Source organism: Ambystoma mexicanum, chromosome 4p, assembly GCF_040938575.1.
Source record: "Ambystoma mexicanum isolate Mex_15411 chromosome 4p, UKY_AmexF1_1, whole genome shotgun sequence".
In the NCBI taxonomy this organism is placed as follows: Eukaryota; Metazoa; Chordata; class Amphibia; order Caudata; family Ambystomatidae; genus Ambystoma; species Ambystoma mexicanum.
In genome coordinates, this window is record NC_090927.1 from 30910941 (window position 1) to 30935583 (window position 24643).

Sequence of the window (24643 nt, forward strand, 5' to 3'; positions counted from 1 at the left end):
ACTCAGGGATATGGTGCCCTGCTCACCCCTTCACAATACAAGAAGCTCAGGGATATGGTGTCCTGCTCAGCCCTTTGCTATTCAAGAAACCCATGGATATGGCGCCCTTCTCACCCCTTCACAATACAAGAAACCCAGGGTTATGGTACCCTTCTAACCCCTTCACAATACAAGAAACTCAGGGATATGGCGCCCTGCCCACCCCTTCACAATACAAGAAACTCAGGGAAATGGTGCCCTGCTCACCCCTTCACAATACAAGAAACTCAGGGATATGGTGCCCTGCTCACCCCTTTGCCTTTCAAGAAACCCATAGATATGGCGCCCTTCTCACCCCTTCACAATACATAAAACTCAGGGATATGGCCCCCTGCCCACCCCTTCACAATACAAGATACTCAGGGATATGGTGCACTGCTCACCCCTTCACAATACAAGAAACTCAGGGATATGGTATCCTGCTCACCCTTTTGCTATTCAAGAAACCCAGGGATATGGTGCCCTTCTCACCCCTTCACAATACAAGAAACTCAGGGACATGGCGCCCTGCCCACCACTTCACAATACAAGATACTCAGGGATATGGTGCCCTGCTCACCCCTTCACAATACAAGAAACTCAAGGATATGGTGCCATGATCACCCCTTTGCTATTCAAGAAACCCAGGGATATGGTGACCTGCTCACCCCTTCACAATACAAGAAACCCAGGGATATGGTGCCCTGCACAGCCCTTCCACTAAACAAAGAATCCCATGGATATGGTACCCTGCTCACCCCTTCACTATTCAAGAAACTCAGGGATATGGTGTCCTGCTCACCCATTTGCTCTTCAAGAAACCCAGGGATATGGTGCCCTTCTCACCCCTTCATAATACAAGAAACTCAGGGACATGGCGCCCTGCCCACCCCTTCACAATACAAGATACTCAGGGATATGGTGCCCTGCTCACCCCTTCACAATACAAGAAACTCAAGGATATGGTGCCATGATCACCCCTTTGCTATTCAAGAAACCCAGGGATATGGTGACCTGCTCACCCCTTCACAATTCAAGAAAATCAGGGATATGGTGCCCTGCTCACCCCTTCACAATACAAGAAACCCAGGGATATGGTGCCCTGCTCACCCCTTCACAATACAAGAAACCCAGGGATATGGTGTCCTGCTCACCCCTTTGCTATTCAAGAAAACCAGGGATATGGTGCCCTGCTCACCCCTTCACAATACAAGAAAGTCAGGGATATGGTGCCCTGCCCACCCCTTCACAATACATGAAAGTCAGGGATATGGTGCCCTGCTCACCCCTTCACAATAGAAGAAACCCAGGGATATGGTGCCATGCTCACCCCTTTGCTATTCAAGAAACCCAGGGATATGGTGCCCTGCCCACCCCTTCACAATACAAGAAAATCAGGGATATGGTGCCATGCTCACCCCTTCACAATTCAAGAAAATCAGGGATATGGTGCCCTGCTCACCCCTTCACAATACAAGAAACCCAGGGATATGGTGCCCTGCTCACCCCTTCACAATACAAGAAACCCAGGGATATGGTGTCCTGCTCACCCCTTTGCTATTCAAGAAAACCAGGGATATGGTGCCCTGCTCACCCCTTCACAATACAAGAAAGTCAGGGATATGGTGCCCTGCCCACCCCTTCACAATACATGAAAGTCAGGGATATGGTGCCCTGCTCACCCCTTCAAAATAGAAGAAACCCAGGGATATGGTGCCATGCTCACCCCTTTGCTATTCAAGAAACCCAGGGATATGGTGCCCTGCCCACCCCTTCACAATACAAGAAAATCAGGGATATGGTGCCATGCTCACCCCTTCACAATTCAAGAAAATCAGGGATATGGTGCCCTGCTCACCCCTTCACAATACAAGAAACCCAGGGATATGGTGCCATGCTCACCCCTTTGCTATTCAAGAAACCCAGGGATTTGGTGCCCTGCCCACCCCTTCACAATACAAGAAAATCAGGGATATGGTGCCCTGCCCACCCCTTCACAATACAAGAAAGTCAGGGATATGGTGCCCTGCTCACCCCTTCACAATACAAGAAACCCAGGGATATGGTGCCATGCTCACCCCTTCACAATTCAAGAAAATCAGGGATATGGTGCCCTACTTATCCCTTCACAATACAAAAAACTCGGGGATGAGGTGTCCTGCTCACCCCTTTGCTATTCAAGAAACTCAGGGATATGGTGCCATGCTCACCCTTTTGCTATTCAAGAAACCCAGGGATATGGTGCCCTGCTCACCCCTTCACAATACAAGAAACTCAGGGATATATTGTCCTGCTCACCCCTTTGCTATTCAAGAAAATCAGGGATATGGTGCCCTGCTCACCCCTTCACAATACAAGAAACCCAGGGATATGGTGCCATGCTCACCCCTTTGCTATTCAAGATACCCAAGGATTTGGTGCCCTGCCCACCCCTTCACAATACACGAAAGTCAGGGATATGGTGCGCTGCTCACCCCTTCACAATACAAGAAACCCAGGGATATGGTGCCCTGCACAGCCCTTCCACTAAACAAAGAATCCCATGGATATGTTGCCCTGCTCACCCCTTCACTATTCAAGAAACCCAGGGATATGGTGTCCTGCTCACCCATTTGCTATTCAAGAAACCCAGGGATATGGTGCCCTGCATAGCCCTTCCACTAAACAAAGAATCCCATGGATATAGTGCCCTGCTCACCCCTTCACTATTCAAGAAACCCAGGGATATGGTGCCCTTCTCACCCCTTCACAATACAAGAAACCCAGGAATATGGTACCCTGCTCATCCCTTCGCAATACAAGAAACTCGGGGATATGGTGTCCTGCTCACGCCTTTGCTATTCAAAAAACCCAGGGATAAGGCCCACTTCCCACCCCTTCACAATACAAGAAACCCAGGGTTATGGTACCCTGCTCATCCCTTCACAATACAAGAAATTCAGGGATATGGCACATTGCCCACCCCTTCACAATGCAAGAAACTCAGGGATATGGCACACTGCCCACCCCTTTACAATACAAGAAACCAGGGATATGGTGCCCTGCTCACCCCTTCACAATAAAAGAAACTCAGGGATATGGTGTTCTGCTCACGCCTTCACAATACAAGAAACTCAGGGATGTGGTGCCCTGCTCACCCATTTGCTATTCAAGAAACCCAGGGATATAGTGCCCTGCATAGCCCCTCCACTAAACAAAGAATCCCATGGATATGGTGCCCTGCTCACCCCTTCACTATTCAAGAAACCCAGGATATGGTGACCTTCTCACCCCTTCACAATACAAGAAACCCAGGAATATGGTACCCTGCTCATCCCTTCGCAATACAAGAAACTCAGGGATATGGTGTCCTGCTCACGCCTTTGCTATTCAAGAAACCCAGGGATATGGCCCACTTCCCACCCCTTCCCAATACAATAAACCCAGGGTTATGGTACCCTGCTCATCCCTTCACAATACAAGAAACTCAGGGATATGGTGTCCTGCTCACCCCTTTGCTATTCAAGAAACCCAGGGATATGGTGCCCTGCTCACCCCTTCACAATACAAGAAACTCAGGAATATGGTGGCCTGCTCACCCTTTGCTATTCAAGAAACCCAGGGATATGGCGCCCTTCTCACCCCTTCACAATACAAGAAACTGAGGGATATGGTGCCCTGCTCACCCATTTGCTATTCAAGAAACCCAGGGATATGGTGCCCTGTCCACCCCTTCACAATACAAGAAACTCAGGGATATGGTGCCCTGCTCACCCCTTCACAACACAAGAAACTCAGGGATATGGTGTCCTGCTCACCCATTTGCTTTTCAAGAAACCCAGGGATATGGTGCCCTTCTAACCCCTTCACAATACAAGAAACTCAGGGATATTGTGCTCTGCTCACCCATTTGCCTTCAAGAAACCCAGGGATATGGTGCCCTGCCCACCCCTTCACAATACAAGATACTCAGGGATATGGTGCACTGCTCACCCCTTCACAATACAAGAAACTCAGGGATATGGTATCCTGCTCACCCTTTTGCTATTCAAGAAACCCAGGGATATGGTGCCCTTCTCACCCCTTCACAATACAAGAAACTCAGGGACATGGCGCCCTGCCCACCCCTTCACAATACAAGATACTCAGGGATATGGTGCCCTGCTCACCCCTTCACAATACAAGAAACTCAAGGATATGGTGCCATGATCACCCCTTTGCTATTCAAGAAACCCAGGGATATGGTGACCTGCTCACCCCTTCACAATACAAGAAACCCAGGGATATGGTGCCCTGCACAGCCCTTCCACTAAACAAAGAATCCCATGGATATGGTTCCCTGCTCACCCCTTCACTATTCAAGAAACTCAGGGATATGGTGTCCTGCTCACCCATTTGCTCTTCAAGAAACCCAGGGATATGGTGCCCTTCTAACCCCTTCACAATATAGGAAACTCAGGGATATGGTGCTCTGCTCACCCATTTGCTATTCAAGAAACCCAGGGATATGGCGCCCTTCTCACCCCTTCACAATACAAGAAACTCAGGGATATGGCTCCCTGCCCACCCCTTCACAATACAAGAAACTCAGGGAAATGGTGCCCTGCTCACCCCTTCACAATACAAGAAACTCAGGGATATGGTGTCCTGCTCACCCCTTTGCTATTCAAGACACCCAGGGATATGGCGCCCTTCTCACCCCTTCACAATACAAGAAACTCAGGGATATGGCGCCCTGCCCACCCCTTGACAATACAAGAAACTCAGGGATATGGTGCCCTGCACATCCCTTCCACTAAACAAAGAATCAAATGGATATGGTGCCCTGCTCAGCCCTTCACTATCCAAAAAACCCAGGGATGTGGTGCCCTTCTCTCCCCTTCACAATACAAGAAACCCAGGGATATGGTGCCCTGCTCATCCATTCACAATACAAAATACTCGGGGATGAGGTGTCCTGCTCACCCCTTTGCTATTCAAGAAACCCAGGGATATGGTGCCCTGCCCACCCCTTCATAATACAAGAAAATCAGGGATATGGTGCCCTGCCCACCCCTTCACAATACAAGAAAGTCAGGGATATGGTGCCCTGCTCACCCCTTCACAATACAAGAAACCCAGGGATATGGTGCCATGCTCACCCCTTTGCTATTCAAGAAACCCAGGGATATGGTGCCCTGCACACCCCTTCACAATACAAGAAAATCAGGGATATGGTGCCCTGCCCACCCCTTCACAATACAAGAAAGTAAGGGATATGGTGCCCTGCTCACCCCTTCACAATACAGGAAACCCAGGGATATGGTGCCATGCTCACCCCTTCACAATTCAAGAAAATCAAGCATATGGTGGCCTGCTCACCCCTTCACAATACAAGAAACCCAGGGCTATGGTGCCATGCTCACCCCTTTGCTATTCAAGAAACCCAGGGATATGGTGCCCTGCCCACCCCTTCACAATACAAGAAAATCAGGGATATGGTGCCCTGCTCACCCCTTCAAAATACAAGAAACCCAGGGATATGGTGCCCTGCTCACCCATTTGCTATCCAAGAAACCCAGGGATATGGTGCCCTGCTCATCCCTTCACAATACAAAATACTTGGGGATGAGGTGTCCTGCTCACCCCTTCACAATACAAGAAACCCAGGGATATGGTGCCCTGCACAGCCCTTCCACTAAACAAAGAATCCCATGGATATGCTGCCCTGCTCACCCCTTAACTATTCAAGAAACCCAGGGATATGGTGTCCTGCTCACCCATTTGCTATTCAAGAAACCCAGGGATATGGTGCTCTGCATAGCCCTTCCACTAAACAAAAAATCCCATGGATATAGTGCCCTGCTCACCCCTTCACTATTCAAGAAACCCAGGGATATGGTGCCCTTCTCACCGCTTCACAATACAAGAAACTCAGGGATATGGTGCCCTGCTCACCCATTTGCTATTCAAGAAACCCAGGGATATGGTGCCCTGCATAGCCCCTCCACTAAGCAAAGAATCCCATGGATATGGAGCCCTGCTCACCCGTTCACTATTCAAGAAACCCAGGGATATGGTGCCCTTCTCACCCCTTCACAATACAAGAAACCCAGGAATATGGTACCCTGCTCATCCCTTCGCAATACAAGAAACTCAGGGATATGGTGTCCTGCTCACGCCTTTGCTATTCAAGAAACCCAGGGATAAGGCCCACTTCCCACCCCTTCACAATACAAGAAACCCATGGTTATTGGTACCCTGCTCATCCCTTCACAATACAAGAAACTCATGGATATGGTGTCCTGCTCACCCGTTTGCTATTCAAGAAACTCAGGAATATGGTGCCCTGCTCACCCCTTCACAATACAAGAAACCCAGGAATATGGTGTCCTGCTCACCCCTTCACAATACAAGAAACTCAGGGATATGGCGCACTGCCCACCCCTTCACAATACATGAAACTCAGGGATATGGCACACTGCCCACCCCTTCACAATACAAGAAACTCAGGGATATGGCACACTGCCCACCCCTTCACAATACAAGAAACTCAGGGATATGGTGTCCTGCTCACCCCTTTGCTATTCAAGAAACCCAGGGATATGGTGCCCTGCTCACCCCTTCACAATACAAGAAACCCAGGGTTATGGTACCCTGCTCATCCCTTCACAATACAAGAAACTCAGGGATATGGCACACTGACCACCTCTTCACAATACAAGAAACTCAGAGATATGGCACACTGCCCACCCCTTCACAATACAAGAAACTCAGGAATATGGGGTCCTGCTCACCCCTTCACAATACAAGAAACTCAGGAATATGGTGTCCTGCTCACCCCTTCACGATACAAGAAACTCAGGGATATGGTGCACTGCCCACCCCTTCACAATATAAGAAACTCAGGGATATGGCACACTGCCCACCCCTTCACAATACAAGAAACTCAGGTATATGGTGTCCTGCTCACCCCTTTGCTATTCAAGAAACCCAGGGATATGGTGCCCTGCTCACCCCTTCACAATACAAGAAACCCAGGGTTATGGTACCCTGCTCATCCCTTCACAATACAAGAAACTCAGGGATATGGCACACTGCCCACCCCTTCACAACACAAGAAACTCAGGGATATGGCACACTGCCCACCCCTTCGCAATACAAGAAACTCAGGAATATGGTGTCCTGCTCACCCCTTCACAATACAAGAAACTCAGGAATATGGTGTCCTGCTCACCCCTTCACAATACAAGAAACTCAGGGATATGGTGCACTGCCCACCCCTTCACAATACAAGAAACTCAGGGATATGGCACACTGCCCACCCCTTCACAATACAAGAAACTCAGGGATATGGTGTCCTGCTCACCCTTTTGATATTCAAGAAACCCAGGGATATGGAGCCCTGCTCACCCATTCACAATACAAGAAACTCAGGGATATGGTGTCCTGCTCATCCCTTTGCTATTCAAGAAACCCAGGGATATGGTGTTCTGCTCACCCCTTCACAATACAAGAAACTCAGGGATATGGTGTCCTGCTCACCCCTTTGCTATTCAAGAAACCCAGGGATATGGCGCCCTGCTCAACCCTTCACGATACAGGAAACTCAGGGATATGGCGCACTGCCCACCCCTTCACAATACAAGAAACTCAGGGATATGACGCACTGACCACCCCTTCACAATACAAGAAACTCAGGGATATGGCGCACTGCCCACCCCTTCACAATACAAGAAACTCAGGGATATGGCGCACTGCCCACCCCTTCACAATACAAGAAACTCAGGGATACGGTGCCCTGCTCGCCCATTTGCTATTCAAGAAACCCAGGGATATGGTGCCCTGCTCACCCCTTCACCATACAAGAAACTCAGGGATATGGTGTCCTGCTCACCCCTTCACAATACACGAAACCCAGGGATATGGTGCCGTGCTCACCCCTTCATGTTACAAGAAACTCAGGGATATTGCACCCTGCCCACCCCTTCACAATACAAGAAACCCAGGGATATGGTGACCTGCTCACCCCTTTGCTATTCAAGAAACCCAGGGATATGGTGCCCTGCTCACCCCTTCACAATACAAGAAACTCAGGGATTTGGCGCACCGCCCACCCCTTCACAATACAAGAAACTCAGGGATATGGCGCACTGCCCACCCCTTCACAATACAAGAAACTCAGGGATATGGCACACTGCCCACCCCTTCACAATACAAGAAACTCAGGAATATGGTGTCCTGCTCACCCCTTCACAATACAAGAAACTCAGGAATATGGTGCCATGCTCACCCCTTCACGATACAAGAAACTCAAGGATATGGCGCACTGCCCACCCCTTCACAATACAAGAAACTCAGGGATATGGCACACTGCCCACCCCTTCACAATACAAGAAACTCAGGGATATGGTGTCCTGCTCACCCCTTTGATATTCAAGAAACCCAGGGATATGGTGCCCTGCTCACCCCTTCACAATACAAGAAACTCAGGGATATGGTGTCCTGCTCACCCCTTTGCTATTCAAGAAACCCAGGGATATGGTGTCCTGCTCACCCCTTCACAATACAAGAAACTCAGGGATATGGTGTCCTGCTCACCCCTTTGCTATTCAAGAAACCCAGGGATATGGTGCCCTGCTCAACCCTTCACGATACAGGAAACTCAGGGAAATGGCACACTGCCCACCCCTTCACAATACAAGAAACTCAGGGATATGACGCACTGACCACCCCTTCACAATACAAGAAACTCAGGGATATGGCGCACTGCCCACCCCTTCACAATACAAGAAACTCAGGGATATGACGCACTGACCACCCCTTCACAATACAAGAAACTCAGGGATATGGCGCACTGCCCACCCCTTCACAATACAAGAAACTCAGGGATATGGTGCACAGCCCACCCCTTCACAATACAAGAAACTCAGGGATATGGTGCCCTGCTCGCCCATTTGCTATTCAAGAAACCCAGGGATATGGTGCCCTGCTCACCTCTTCACCATACAAGAAACTCAGGGATATGGTGTCCTGCTCACCCCTTCACAATACACGAAACCCAGGGATATGGTGCCGTGCTCACCCCTTCATGTTACAAGAAACTCAGGGATATTGCACCCTGCCCACCCCTTCACAATACAAGAAACCCAGGGATATGGTGTCCTGCTCACACCTTTGCTATTCAAGAAACCCAGGGATATGGTGCCCTGCTCACCCCTTCACAATACAAGAAACTCAGGGATATGGCGCACTGCCCACCCCTTCACAATACAAGAAACTCAGGGATATGGCGCACTGCCCACCCCTTCACAATACAAGAAACTCAGGGATATGGCACACTGCCCACCCCTTCACAATACAAGAAACTCAGGAATATGGTGTCCTGCTCACCCCTTCACAATACAAGAAACTCAGGAATATGGTGCCATGCTCACCCCTTCACGATACAAGAAACTCAAGGATATGGCGCACTGCCCACCCCTTCACAATACAAGAAACTCAGGGACATGGCACACTGCCCACCCCTTCACAATACAAGAAACTCAGGGATATGGTGTCCTGCCCACCCCTTCACGTTACAAGAAACTCACGGATATGGCACCCTGCCCACCCCTTCTCAATACAAAAAACCCAGGGATATGGTGCCCTGCTCACCCCTTCACAATACACGAAACCCAGGGATATGGTACCCTGCCCACCCCTTCACAATACAAGAAACCCAGGGATATGGTGCTATGCTCACCCCTTCACAATACAAGAAACTCAGGGATATGGTATCCTGCTCACCCCTTTGCTATTCAAGAAACCCAGAGATATGGCGCCCTGCTCACCCCTTCACAATACAAGAAACTCAGGGATATGGTGCCCTGCTCACCCCTTCACAATACAAGAAACTCAAGGATATGGTGCCATGATCACCCCTTTGCAATTCAAGAAACCCAGGGATATGGCGCCCTGTTCACCCCTTCACAATACAAGAAACTCAGGGATATGGTGCCATGATCACCCCTTTGCTATTCAAGAAACCCAGGGATATGGTGCCCTGCCCACCCCTTCACAATACAAGAAACTCAGGGATATGGCGCCCTGCCCACCCGTTTGCTCTTCTATCTCTATTGGAGGGTCCTAAATATTTCTTCAAATTAGCATGAGTGATACAGCAATCTTTTTTAAATAATTTGTTGAAATGGTGCAGCACTATGCTTTATCAATATAACCAATGGTCTGTTAGGAAAGATTCTCTTTACTGCACCTTTCCTTTCATCTTTATGGAACCCACAAAGTTTTTGCTTTGATTTTTCAATCTGACCTGTACTTTTTGCAGTACAGTGAAGCCTTAAGCTTTACTGCTCTGGGGCTTTGCTCACATGTTATGGGGAAACTGACATGTCCTTAAGGCTATCAGTACTGGGAAACTGTGTTTCCCTTAGTCTTGTGACTATGTTGCTACTTGTGGTTACTTTTGTATCACATGTGGTAACTTTTTATCATTGCACACAGCTACTTACTGTGGCTACTGGTCAAACATGGCCGTGCCACGAGGTTTTTCGTCCATTCTTTTTGCATCTTGTTGTTAAGCCTTCTTCCTGGCCTCAGAGGTCGGAAAGAACCTTATAAGGACTTCCAGTACCCGGGAAAGCAGGAGCTTTTGGCGGGCTACTGGAGGGCTTTGTGTGTTTGCAGGCAGGATGTGGGCTGGGTCAGTGTGCCCCCAATCCACATCCTGGTTTCTGTGTGTCTGAGTGGTATGCATGAGTGTTCCCGCCAGTAATCCTGATTGGACCACTCTGGGGTGTGTGTGGGCTAGTTATGCCATTGGATAGTGGGAGTTTCGACTCCTACCTGGCTTTTAGGATAAGAAGAGGGCCCCTGCATGCAATTCTCAGAGATCCTGTAAGAACCTGACAGAGCCAAGAATCCGTCCAGCTGAGAAGACCCGCAAAGAAACCTGTAACCAGTCTGAAGGAGGCCTGGCAACCCACTTCTGCTGCAGTCCCGGTGGAGCCCTGTCTGTCTCTTGACCTCCAGTAGGCCTGCGAAAGTGTTACGACCCCTGGATTGGAGGTACCATCCATTCCCGAAGCCTACTCGGAGCCCAATACAAAAAACGCCCTTGGAAGTGCCCGGGAATCGTCCTCTGGCTGACCAGCTTTGTTTTTGGTCTACCGGGTTATCTTCGTTGCTGTTCAGAGTTTATACCGGAAACTTGCTACACCATCAGCTGCCACTGCAAGGACACCCTCTGCGAAATTACGGCATCCTAGCACCAAGGGGACCCGAGAAAGACTGGAATGTCCAACCGTGGCTACTGAGTCCTGCTGCATCGCTGTGCGCGGCGTGCGCGGTCCGAAACCTGCTTTTCTAACCCACCTCCAGTCCCGAGAAGGGTGCTGCATCATTTGTTTCTGCATTTCTTCATGAATAGTCCTTGCACCAGCAAAAGATCCTAAGCAGAGAATCACTCGAACCTGCAACCCGTGAAAATCGTGGACCATGGAATTCAGTGAGAAAAGCAAGCCAGGACACCCTTCCTCTGTTCTGGAAAGTCTTGGTAAGATTCGGAGTGAGGGGGTAAGTTATTGAGTTTTTAACATACCCCTACACTCCCATTATAAGTCAATGGACTTACAATATTCTTTATCTTAAATCTATTGTCTTTGCCAATACTTGCCTTGGCAAGACTTCTAACTGTTGGGGGGAATTTTGGACACTGTCTATCTTGAACCCTGGCTCTAAGAATCCATCGCTAGACCCCCGAGACCCTACCTACATTTTCTCACGCCTCCTGAGTGCTGTCTCTTTGTATCCTGAACAATAGGGCACAAGGCCCCAGGCAATTTAGGTTTGGCCAATATTAGTTAGGGGTTAATTCTCTGTGGACCTTTTTGTGTTTAATACTCATCTATTCATTCCCTTGCAGGAGTATTCTGATTTGTGTTATGCACTTGAACCTGTGATTGTATATATGTATTTTAGTTTGATGGTATTGGTTGATAAGTCTACATGCTTGTGTTCATTTTTCTTATAGTGCATTTGGCCATAATTAAATAACTGTATTTTTATACATCCTGTCTAAGGGTAATTTGTGACTCCCATTGTGCAACCTCATTGCGAACCCTTTACAATCTCACCCCTCTGAGGATCTTAGCCTAGGCTGCCTGTCACTGCTACCTTAAACTGGTTTGGCTACAGCTTCCCAGAGTTGCCCCTGTCACAATGTAGGTTGGCCTTCTATACATCTGTCCACCAGGCCAGAGTATGGGAAATCAGTCTTAACATGGTCCCTTGAGGCCCTTTGCTATGATCATTACTGGGATGGATAGTTTGCGGTAGCAGCTTCATGCAGGTGATTTACACTGACCATTACTGGGATGGATAGTTTGTGGTAGCAGCTTCATACAGGTGATTTACACTGACCATTACTGGGATGGATAGTTTGTGGCAGCAGCTTCATACAGGTGATTTACACTGACCATTACTGGGATGGATAGTTTGTGGTAGCAGCTTCATACAGGTAGTTTACACTGACCATTACTGGGATGGATAGTTTGTGGTAGCAGCTTCATACAGGTAGTTTACACTGACCATTACTGGGATGGATAGTTTGTGGTAGCAGCTTCATACTGGTGATTTACACTTACCATTACTGGGATGGATAGGTTGTGGCAGCAGCTTCATACAGGTGATTTACACTGACCATTACTGGGATGGATAGTTTGTGGTAGCAGCTTCATACAGGTAGTTTACACTGACCATTACTGGGATGGATAGTTTGTGGTAGCAGCTTCATACTGGTGATTTACACTTACCATTACTGGGATGGATAGGTTGTGGCAGCAGCTTCATACAGGTGATTTACACTGACCATTACTGGGATGGATAGTTTGTGGTAGCAGCTTCATACTGGTGATTTACACTGACCATTACTGGGATGGATAGTTTGTGGTAGCAGCTTCATACAGGTGATTTACACTGACCATTACTGGGATGGATAGTTTGTGGTAGCAGCTTCATACTGGTGATTTACACTGACCATTACTGGGATGGATAGGTTGTGGCAGCAGCTTCATACAGGTAGTTTACACTGACCATTACTGGGATGGATAGTTTGTGGTAGCAGCTTCATACTGGTGATTTACACTTACCATTACTGGGATGGATAGGTTGTGGCAGCAGCTTCATACAGGTGATTTACACTGACCATTACTGGGATGGATAGTTTGTGGTAGCAGCTTCATACTGGTGATTTACACTTACCATTACTGGGATGGATAGGTTGTGGCAGCAGCTTCATACAGGTGATTTACACTGACCATTACTGGGATGGATAGTTTGTGGTAGCAGCTTCATACTGGTGATTTACACTGACCATACTGGGATGGATAGTTTGTGGTAGCAGCTTCATACAGGTAGTTTACACTGACCATTACTGGGATGGATAGTTTGTGGTAGCAGCTTCATACTGGTGATTTACACTGACCATTACTGGGATGGATAGTTTGTGGTAGCAGCTTCATACTGGTGATTTACACTGACCATTACTGGGATGGATAGGTTGTGGCAGCAGCTTCATACAGGTAGTTTACACTGACCATTACTGGGATGGATAGTTTGTGGTAGCAGCTTCATACTGGTGATTTACACTTACCATTACTGGGATGGATAGGTTGTGGCAGCAGCTTCATACAGGTGATTTACACTGACCATTACTGGGATGGATAGTTTGTGGTAGCAGCTTCATACTGGTGATTTACACTTACCATTACTGGGATGGATAGGTTGTGGCAGCAGCTTCATACAGGTGATTTACACTGACCATTACTGGGATGGATAGTTTGTGGTAGCAGCTTCATACTGGTGATTTACACTGACCATTACTGGGATGGATAGTTTGTGGTAGCAGCTTCATACAGGTAGTTTACACTGACCATTACTGGGATGGATAGTTTGTGGTAGCAGCTTCATACTGGTGATTTACACTTACCATTACTGGGATGGATAGGTTGTGGCAGCAGCTTCATACAGGTGATTTACACTGACCATTACTGGGATGGATAGTTTGTGGTAGCAGCTTCATACAGGTAGTTTACACTGACCATTACTGGGATGGATAGTTTGTGGTAGCAGCTTCATACAGGTGATTTACACTGACCATTACTGGGATGGATAGTTTGTGGTAGCAGCTTCATACTGGTGATTTACACTTACCATTACTGGGATGGATAGGTTGTGGCAGCAGCTTCATACAGGTGATTTACACTGACCATTACTGGGATGGATAGTTTGTGGTAGCAGCTTCATACAGGTGATTTACACTGACCATTACTGGGATGGATAGTTTGTGGTAGCAGCTTCATACTGGTGATTTACACTTACCATTACTGGGATGGATAGGTTGTGGCAGCAGCTTCATCCAGGTGATTTACACTGACCATTACTGGGATGGATAGTTTGTGGTAGCAGCTTCATACTGGTGATTTACACTGACCATTACTGGGATGGATAGGTTGTGGCAGCAGCTTCATACAGGTGATTTACACTGACCATTACTGGGATGGATAGTTTGTGGTAGCAGCTTCATACAGGTAGTTTACACTGACCATTACTGGGATGGATAGTTTGTGGTAGCAGCTTCATACTGGTGATTTACACTTACCATTACTGGGATGGATAGGTTGTGGCAGCAGCTTCATACAGGTGATTTACACTGACCATTACTGGGATGGATAGTTTGTGGTAGCAGCTTCATACTGGTGATTTACACTTACCATTACTGGGATGGATAGGTTGTGGCAGCAGCTTCATACAGGTGATTTACACTGACCATTACTGGGATGGATAGTTTGTGGTAGCAGCTTCATACTGGTGATTTACACTTACCATTACTGGGATGGATAGGTTGTGGCAGCAGCTTCATACAGGTGATTTACACTGACCATTACTGGGATGGATAGTTTGTGGTAGCAGCTTCATACAGGTAGTTTACACTGACCATTACTGGGATGGATAGTTTGTGGCAGCAGCTTCATACAGGTGATTTACACTGACCATTACTGGGATGGATAGTTTGTGGTAGCAGCTTCATACTGGTGATTTACACTTACCATTACTGGGATGGATAGGTTGTGGCAGCAGCTTCATACAGGTGATTTACACTGACCATTACTGGGATGGATAGTTTGTGGTAGCAGCTTCATACAGGTAGTTTACGCTGACCATTACTGGGATGGATAGGTTGGGGCAGCAGCTTCAAACAGGTGATTTACACTGACCATTACTCGATGTCTAGGTTGTGGCAACAGCATCATACAGGCGATTTACCCTGACCATTACTGGCATAGATGGGTTGTGGCAGCAAACTGTGCAACACATTTACCTCTCCGCACTTTTGAACATTTCAGTCAGTGCTTTCTTTTATAATAGTATATAGTGCATTAAGTACTTGCCTTTAGAAATTGTATGCACCCTACAGCCCCTCAGATGTGTGAGTCCAACAGCGTTCACTCAGCCCTTCAAGCCGATATTGATAGGTTGAGTACCACATGGTGGATAACAGTAAGGTATGTCATTCATAGAGTTAAAACAATGCTCAAATTATGTTGGGAAGTACAATAAAGAAAACAACCTATTTTACCCAACACGTTTCAGTCGTGTTTTCTTTCATATTTTCAGGTTGGTATAGAATGGTTTGCTTATGAATGAAAATGACACAAATATTGGTGTGGTGGGGAAAACTAAAGGTGGGATGGCAGGAGATGTGGTCTTACCAGACGTACTGAAGAGTGTGAAATCAGAAAACATGCAGCGTCGTTACTGGACAGTTCTGCAAACATCGGCACTAGTTCAAATGCACTACAACGCCATTTGCACTGGTGCTCAAGCAACTGCGCACAAGCAAATTCCAGGAGAATTTAATTTGCCCCGTTCAGGTAGGGCACCAGCCTTTCTGTTTTGGGCCCATTTCACCCTCCCAGCCGTGATTTAAGCTCCCATGCAGTATCTGCCTTCCCGTGTTCCTGCCTTAGTATGTGGGTGCCAGTGAGTTTGATGTCGCATGTGGATTTTCCCCACCCCTGGTGTCCCATCAGTGAACGTCAGAGGTTTCCTGGGTGATGGCTCTGATGGCTTCAGCAACAAGTATATACAATTTAAAATCCTTGTGGTAACCATGACATAAATAAGAAAATGAACAAATAATGTGAGGTTGTTTTGCTCCTTTTTCAGGGAGCTTTTGCGAACTTGGCAAATCCAGATTTCTGACGCACATCCCCTCCCATATGATGTTGGGGGGCATGTAAGCAGATGGACTTTGCTGTCTGTGTTTTCTTGGGCATGACTTTAGCATACCCTGGCTTTGCATGTGACAAGTACATTCCAGAAATACCAGGTGGCATGGCGAACACCTCCTCTCCAGCAGTCTCTCCTTTTGGTGCTGCACCACATAGAATGCAGTTGAGTCCCAGGATACATGTTATCCATTTGTACAGACAGCTCCTTCACCTTTTCTTTTTCATGCCGTCCTGATTACCTATCCCTCGCCCTCATCCCAAATATGTACTCAACGCTGCTCCTTCCTGCCACTGCTGAATGTAGTCTCATACTCCTTCTTTGCCTCTCTGACAGGCAAAAGTGATCCAATGGCATTAACCTTTGGTGGAGGGCCTATACAAATGCAAGATAACATAATCTTTTTTATTTTATTTTTATTTTCTTGTTTAAAGCACTGACCTAGCTCGAGGGCAATGGAGCACTCTATGGAGTGTGAGTGGCCAACATTTGGGCTGGCATCTTCTTACAGTAGCGCAGTACAGTGAGGTCTGTCTATTGGTATGTGCATTCATTGGAATTAGTCCTTAGTCAGGTGTGGTTGAAGGAGCAATGTTTTTGCTAAATTGAGAGATTTGCAAAATTGGAGAATTGTGGAGGCGTTCCAAGCCGATACCGAGATTGAGTTCCAGAGGGTGGGTGCATGACAAGAGAAGGATTTTTTGTGGGTGCTCTCTTTGCAGATGGGTTGGGATTCCATCAGGTTGCTCGATTTGCTGGGCGACAAGCTGGTGGGCTACTCGTGACTGTTTTGTAGATGATGCATGCAGTCTTGATGAAAAGTAACCTGGCTTGGATTGCAAGCCAATGTAGTTCACATGGGATGGGGGGATTTCAAATTTACGTGCTCCCGTCATAAGACGTGCTGCATTGTGGTGGACTACTTTTAGGGGAGCCATGTGAGCAGCTGCGAGCCCTGTCAGGACAGCATTTCCCCCATCAATGTGCAAGACGACAAGGGCCTGCACTATGGTCCGGAATTCCTGCGGTGGAATGAAGAGTTTGATTTTTTGAAGGGTAGAGATTTTGAGCTAGGCTATTTGGGCCTTCTTGGCTATGTGTTTCTGGAAGGACAGGCTGTTGCCAATGGTGAAGCCTATGGATTTTGGAGTCTGAGAATTGTGGATCAAATCCTTCTAGGCGCATATCATTGAGCCATTGTTCAACAAGTTATTTTTTAGTAGGCGGACCAATGAGGACGAATTCAGTCTTGGATGGGTTTAGTTTAAGGTGGGCAGTCGACATCCAGGATTGGATTATGGCTAGGTAATCGCAGAGATGAATTATGTCCGCTGCGTTATTTACTCTCATGTACAACTGAGTGTCGTCTGCATATTGGTGGATGGCTATATTAGCATCTTTGAGGAGACCTGGAGGCTCCATGTAAAGGATTGGTGAGAGGATAGCGCCTGGCGGGACTCTGCAGGAGACCTGGAGTTGGTTAGAATGCAACAAGTTCATCTGGACAGCCTGGCATGTGTCTGAGCGGTAGGAGGCGATGCAATTCAGGACTGTGCCAGAGAATCCCACCCTGTCAGCAAGGAGGGAGAGAAGGATGCTGTGGCTGACGGTGTTGATTGCAGCCGAGAGGTCAAGGAATACGAGGAGGCATGAGTTGCCCTCATCTGTGATTAGGAGGGCATCCTCCACCACCTGGGTGGTGGCTGTCTTGATGCTACACTTTGGGCATAACCCTGACTGATAGTCATTTAGGAGGTGGAGTTGTTTGATTCTGGCAAGTAGTTGTGTTATAGCTGCTTTCCACAAGATTTTTCCAATAAACGGGCGGTTCGTAATGCGCCAGTAGTTGGTCAGGTCATGTGGATCTAGGGTTGTTTTTTTCAAAAGAGATCGTACGAGACCAGTCTGGGAATGCAGCGCATGATAAAAACATATTTTTTAAATTTGATCAAAAGGGCCTAAGACAACCTGAAGGAGTAGATGGATGTGGCGGCCCAAAGTAAATGGGCAAAAGAAAGCATAATATGAAGACGGAAGGAATTGACCAACATTTATGGTATTTGAGCAGGTGACCAGGCTAATTTTGTGTTTGTGGGGTGTTTAAAGGAAATCGAATGAGTGACTCCATGTCATTTTAACACCACTGGGCTTTCATTTGAAAATAATTGCTTCCTGGAATGTTAATACCGGTTAAGATAAATAATACAACTTCCAGAATGCATTGCTCTGTTACTTAAAAGCCCAGGACTGTGTAGTGAGAGGCTTTTCTTTCTTGCTGCTGTAGGTATAGAGATCGCATGCCCCTGTACATTCATGATGTGCTGAGCCTTATGATTACATGCCAAACTTACCGACATTTCACAGGTTTTGCCAGAATACATTAATACAACAGGTATTCACACACATGACTTTTGCCATCCGACAACTAGCCCAATGTGCAAGACATTTCAATATGTTGGCATTGTACTTGCATCATATAATTAATATTTAGTGATTTTTATAGAGCTTTTTGGAGAGAGAGCACTTCTAAGCTCTTTATTAATCAGTGATATTATGACCCACTGATGGTACTCGATTCATCGCCCTCAGAAACAAGAAGGTCCTAGTTGGTGCCACTAGGGTTTGATGCTTGTCGCGTGGCATTGTACCATTCCCAAACTCACAAGTTACAAATGATCCATCCATCCAGCATGAAACGATTTGCTGGAAGTTAACATTATATGCGCAGGAACAATCCACTTTAGGTAACTGTTGCCATCACATGCCTAAGTAGTCAAGCTATTTATAAGTTATTACTATCCAATACTCAGGTACGCTCATCATACACTAAGTTTTCCCAGTAAATGCTTGCGCACTCAGACCCTTTGTCAGGTATTGTTATGGGTTCCCAAGCGACATGGAAAAGGATGGATTCACCTCACAGCCATCCTTCTTCTCTGGTCTTCCCCTAGAACGCTTTGAAGGAGATCAAGGCATTATTTATGAAGTAACATTTCTTGATACATCTGGTAACTGTCTTCTTCTCCACCACCGCTTAACTCTTCCTTTTATTTCACACCCATCCTCCATTCTTCTGCCGGAGCACTTGGAACGACCTCTGTGAGTTCAGCAAGTGCAGAGGGCTAGTTCTTCTCGCTAAACTTTCAATTTAGAGCAACATTGTTACTACACTGGGGACAAGTTGGTCTTTTGGAGGCCCTCAGGGTGAGCCAGGTGTGCAGAGAAGCAAATCTGTGGTGGTGGAAGCAGCCTAATCTGGACCCACCACCCCGTAGAGAATGCCCACCACCCAGACAGACCTTCTAGACAAGGGTGGCGTAAGTGGTTGCTTCTGTGCCCTGTAGTTCTATTCCATGTGGCCCACGGGGGCACTCAAGGTCATACACTGCTCAATGAAGTGCCCCCCTACACTGTGAAAGAAAGAGAATGGGGCGGTCCAAGTGCTGCCAGCTCACAGCAGATGTCTTGTTAGCTGGGTAGAAAGGAGAGAAGCCATGGCATCACCAGTTCTCAGCTCAGTGAAGCTCCCACAATTCACTATAAGCTCTTTGTTCTGCCCGCTACATGCACTTCAGAAAGGGGTGTTGTGCTCTGACCTGGCCCTTTTCGGGGAACACCTTAGACTTACCAGTTCCTGGCCAATCTCGCACAATAAACAATTGGACTGAGAGGCAAGAAATAAAACTCATAACAAACAATGATGAAAGAAAATACTCATTACAGACCGTTTATTATATCATACACATGTTTAGCGGTCTCTATATTGGTTATATGCCTGCACACTCATGAATAGTTACATAAAACACCAGATCAACGAAAGGTTAGTTATATGTGAATATAATATGGAAAACACCTCACCATCAGCGCTGTTATTGGAGACATCTTTATCTTAGCCTCTGCAACACTGCTTAGTCCCACAGCAGGTAGGCACAAAAGATCACCCGCAATAACGGGGCCTGGAGCGGAGTGTTCTCCCTTCCAGCGAGACTACTTCACCCAGGGATCCAAGTTCTGACTGCTTTCCTGCTTACAATCCTCTTTATTCTTATGGGGTCTTTTCCCCGCCTCCCTTCGTTATGGCTGCCCTCGGCCGAAGAGCAGATCATAAGTGAAGGTGGCAAAGAGTGGAAAAAAACAGTCTGAAGTGGAAAAGCCCAGCTCTCTTCTCCTCAAATTCATTCCCAGGACCCCTTACCACTCTACCTGCAATGTGCTCTGACTCCCTTTTCAGTTCGTCCTCCAGTGGACAATACAATAACTATTCCCTGCAGGAGCTCCTTCGCTAATAATGTTTGTGTGACCTTGCTCTGCCTTCGCTAGCAAGTTGTCCGCGTGTTCTGCTGAGCTCGCAAAGCCTGCCAACGGCCTATTCCATATATGTCAGATGAAAAGTGAGTGTCCAAAAATGGCTGCCTAACGGGCGCCATGTTGTTTTAGTGCATAATCATTACACTCCACCCCTTGGACAATCACTTTATATAATTTGCAGGAGGATGGTCCAGAGGCACCCATAACCGCTTCAGCATATTCCATAAATGTGGGACACAAGAAGCACAACAACAAAGACTTACTACTTCAAAAGAAGCACCAGAAATCCAGACTAATGCTGCTAGTAAAGCATCTGGGACCCACGCAAATAATTCCTCCCACCAACTGCCAGCCCATCTCATTGTAACTCGGGCCGCCAATTCTCGTAATGTCTTAACATGCTTTTCAATAGACCATGAATGGTCTCCCAAATCAAAACAACACATGCCTTCCATGGCCTCACAACCCAGATCATGTTTCAAAAACAAATAATCTATTGCCGCCCTATTTTGTAAAATAGCCTTTCGAAAAATGTTATTATCTAACAATAGTTACAAAGTTTTATTAAGACACTTTACTACAAGTCACGCTAATTTAATCATAGTTTTATAGCCCCCAGCTGCCACACCCCAAATCCCGATTATAGAGATCGCTAATGCTAATACGTCAGCTTCCGAAAGTAAGTGCAGTTTGGTGAAAGAGCAGTATAGGAGGCGGCACATAGCCATCGCATAACTGCAGGTTGCAGAGGAAACATCATTAGGTGGGATAAAGCGCAAGGACCACCAGTAATATTGGCAGGAATATATGAATAAGTAGAATTACCACAAGAAAATCGTCAACCTGGAGGAAGTTTTACGTTACTCAGTGACTAGCTGCTAGAGTAGTAAAGTTACAAACCATGTTATTAGATACATCCATACAAGCACTTGTTGGTCTTGCACATAAACGTTGCTCAAATAGTGACATCTTTTCATCCTTTGCCAGCTTCTGTTGTTGGCATTTTCCAATAAACATCAGGTCACAAGTCATTTCATAAACCTCTGCCGGGGCAATATCTTGAGTCAGAATGCAAGTCATATTTTTCCATTGGTGGGAGGTTTCCACACCAATTTACTATATCTGTATACAAAGAAAAGACTCTGAATACCAGAATGCTCCAACACAGAATCGTTATGAAATACTCCAAATAACACTCGTAAAACTGACACAGGTGTCAGAATAGCTATCAGGCAAGTCGTAATCAAGTTAGCCGAATTATGCACATCTGCCAAACAGAAATGTGAGCTGTTCAAAACCTGGTTCACCAAATATACCCAAATATTTTCTGGTTTCTTAAAGGAGAGTTCCGGGACTTTTTTTTTATTGTCCCTACGGGTCGGCCATGTGTTTGTAAGCATAAATCGGTAGATCGTAGGAAACTTTCCTATGGACCTTACCCGACTTTTCGCCCCTTATCGCACTCGAAATCAGCCTCCATTTTGTGATAATCCTATCATTCCGCCGCATCGACCTGGCTCACCTGCCTTTGCGGCACTAAATCAAATCCCCCGCCCCTGAGCCTGACATCAGCAGACGCGTACTGCCCATTTCAAGCACGTCTCGTGTCAACAATCGCTGCGCCTCAGCTATTGACGTGTTGCCATGGAAATGGCAGGACGCCTCTTTCCCCAATAAGTATAAACAGACCGTTTCACAACATACAGCAGCAGATTTTCGATTCCATTCCTCTCTCTGTGTTACTTTGAGTATTCTGTGACTCGTTTCAGTGCTCTGGTCAGCTACCTTCGCCGCTTGTAGCCCGTGTGAACAGATACCAGTACCACCGCTATAAATTATTTTACTATCTTTACCGCACAATGGCCACAATAATGCCGTATATGTACGAGCCCGAGTACACCGAGGAAGAACTACTGGAAAGGCAAGCACGCGAAAACGATGGGGATTCGGACGGCAGTTGGGAGGACCAGTCAACGGATGAAGAGCCTGGACCATGTCGCATGGACGGCGTCTCCACCTGGTGCACGTGCAATCGGTGCGAGCTAATGCCAACTGAGGAGGAGAACTGCTGCTGCCGTGAAAATTCCGGGTGCTTGGCCTACATTTCGGAAAGCGAGCAAAGTCAGCAGGAAGGCGAGCAAAGTCCGCAATGCATCACCGAGCTGCCAGAGTTCAGGGAAGCCTGCCTCTCACGGACAGTGTTGAGGATGATGATGGTGCTTATGCACGAACTTCGTGGCACTGTTCGTCCGCGTAATCCGAGTAACGAGTAAGTATACTCTGTTTGTGATGTCAGTGATGCCACCACTATTTCATGGTCGTCTCCCACATATAAAATTACATTTACATATCATTGGAACGCATGTAAATTGGTTCCATATAGTGCATTTTCTAGATATAATTTTTTTCTAAGAAAAATGACATGTGTTACCTGAATCGACATTGATAAGAAAGTTTGGTCAGTTTAATACAGTTTGCATCTTTTTTTTTCACAGGTGGTACAGGCTGGTGGCCTATCGTTGCTTCACTTGGTGGCTTCACGGGAGGCTCGGACACCGCGTTCGGAGAGTAATACCTGCCTGTGCGGTACTTGCCATTAGACAACATTTCCCCAGTGACAGTGGACAATACCGCGGATTTTCCCTCGATGTGCTGCAACCTCAACTTTACAATGTGTAATGTTTATTATTTATGTTTAATTAAAATCTAAAATAAAGCCCAACATATATTTTAACAATGGTTGTTTTGATTTTTTAAATGAATCTAGTGTATATTCTCCTGGGAGGGTGAGGTATTTATAAACTCACCCCCCTGCCTTCCATGTAGTAGATCCTGCAGCCATCCTCTTACATTCAGTTAGATGGCCTCTCCTTGGTGAGGCCCTGCGGCAAACGGGTCTTGTCTGCACGACCACCGCCCCGATCCACCCCCCGCCCTATCAAAGGCAGTTCGCACCGGGGTACTTGAGCTGCTGGCAAGTGGAGCTGTCAGGGAGCGATAAAGGCCAAGAGGTGCCAAAGACCATGTACACTTCAAAGTGGTCTATAGAGCATGGGTTTGTTGTTCCCATGTCTACCTCCAGACCCCGTGTCTCCTGCCAAGCATCCCCCTCACGCTGGACGGCCCCCTGCAATCCACATAAGTGTGTCTCCATTCACGAGTCTTCCTGTGTCTTGTCTGCACGACCACCGCCCCGATCCACCCCCCGCCCTATCAAAGGCAGTTCGCACCGGGGTACTTGAGCTGCTGGCAAGTGGAGCTGTCAGGGAGCGATAAAGGCCAAGAGGTGCCAAAGACCATGTACACTTCAAAGTGGTCTATAGAGCATGGGTTTGTTGTTCCCATGTCTACCTCCAGACCCCGTGTCTCCTGCCAAGCATCCCCCTCACGCTGGACGGCCCCCTGCAATCCACATAAGTGTGTCTCCATTCACGAGTCTTCCTGTGTCTTGACTGCACGACCACCGCCCAGATCCACCCCCCGCCCTATCAAAGGCAGTTCGCACCGGGGTACTTGAGCTGCTGGCAAGTGGAGCTGTCAGGGAGCGATAAAGGCCAAGAGGTGCCAAAGACCATGTACACTTCAAAGTGGTCTATAGAGCATGGGTTTGTTGTTCCCATGTCTACCTCCAGACCCCGTGTCTCCTGCCAAGCATCCCCCTCACGCTGGACGGCCCCCTGCAATCCACATAAGTGTGTCTCCATTCACGAGTCTTCCTGTGTCTTGTCTGCACGACCACCGCCCAGATCCACCCCCCGCCCTATCAAAGGCAGTTCGCACCGGGGTACTTGAGCTGCTGGCAAGTGGAGCTGTCAGGGAGCGATAAAGGCCAAGAGGTGCCAAAGACCATGTACACTTCAAAGTGGTCTATAGAGCATGGGTTTGTTGTTCCCATGTCTACCTCCAGACCCCGTGTCTCCTGCCAAGCATCCCCCTCACGCTGGACGGCCCCCTGCAATCCACATAATGCCACGACATATACACGTCATTCATTCACAAACACACCCCTGGTTCGAATTCTTTATAACCCACCTCATATTTCTAATGAGAACTTCTTTGCGCTTTGCTA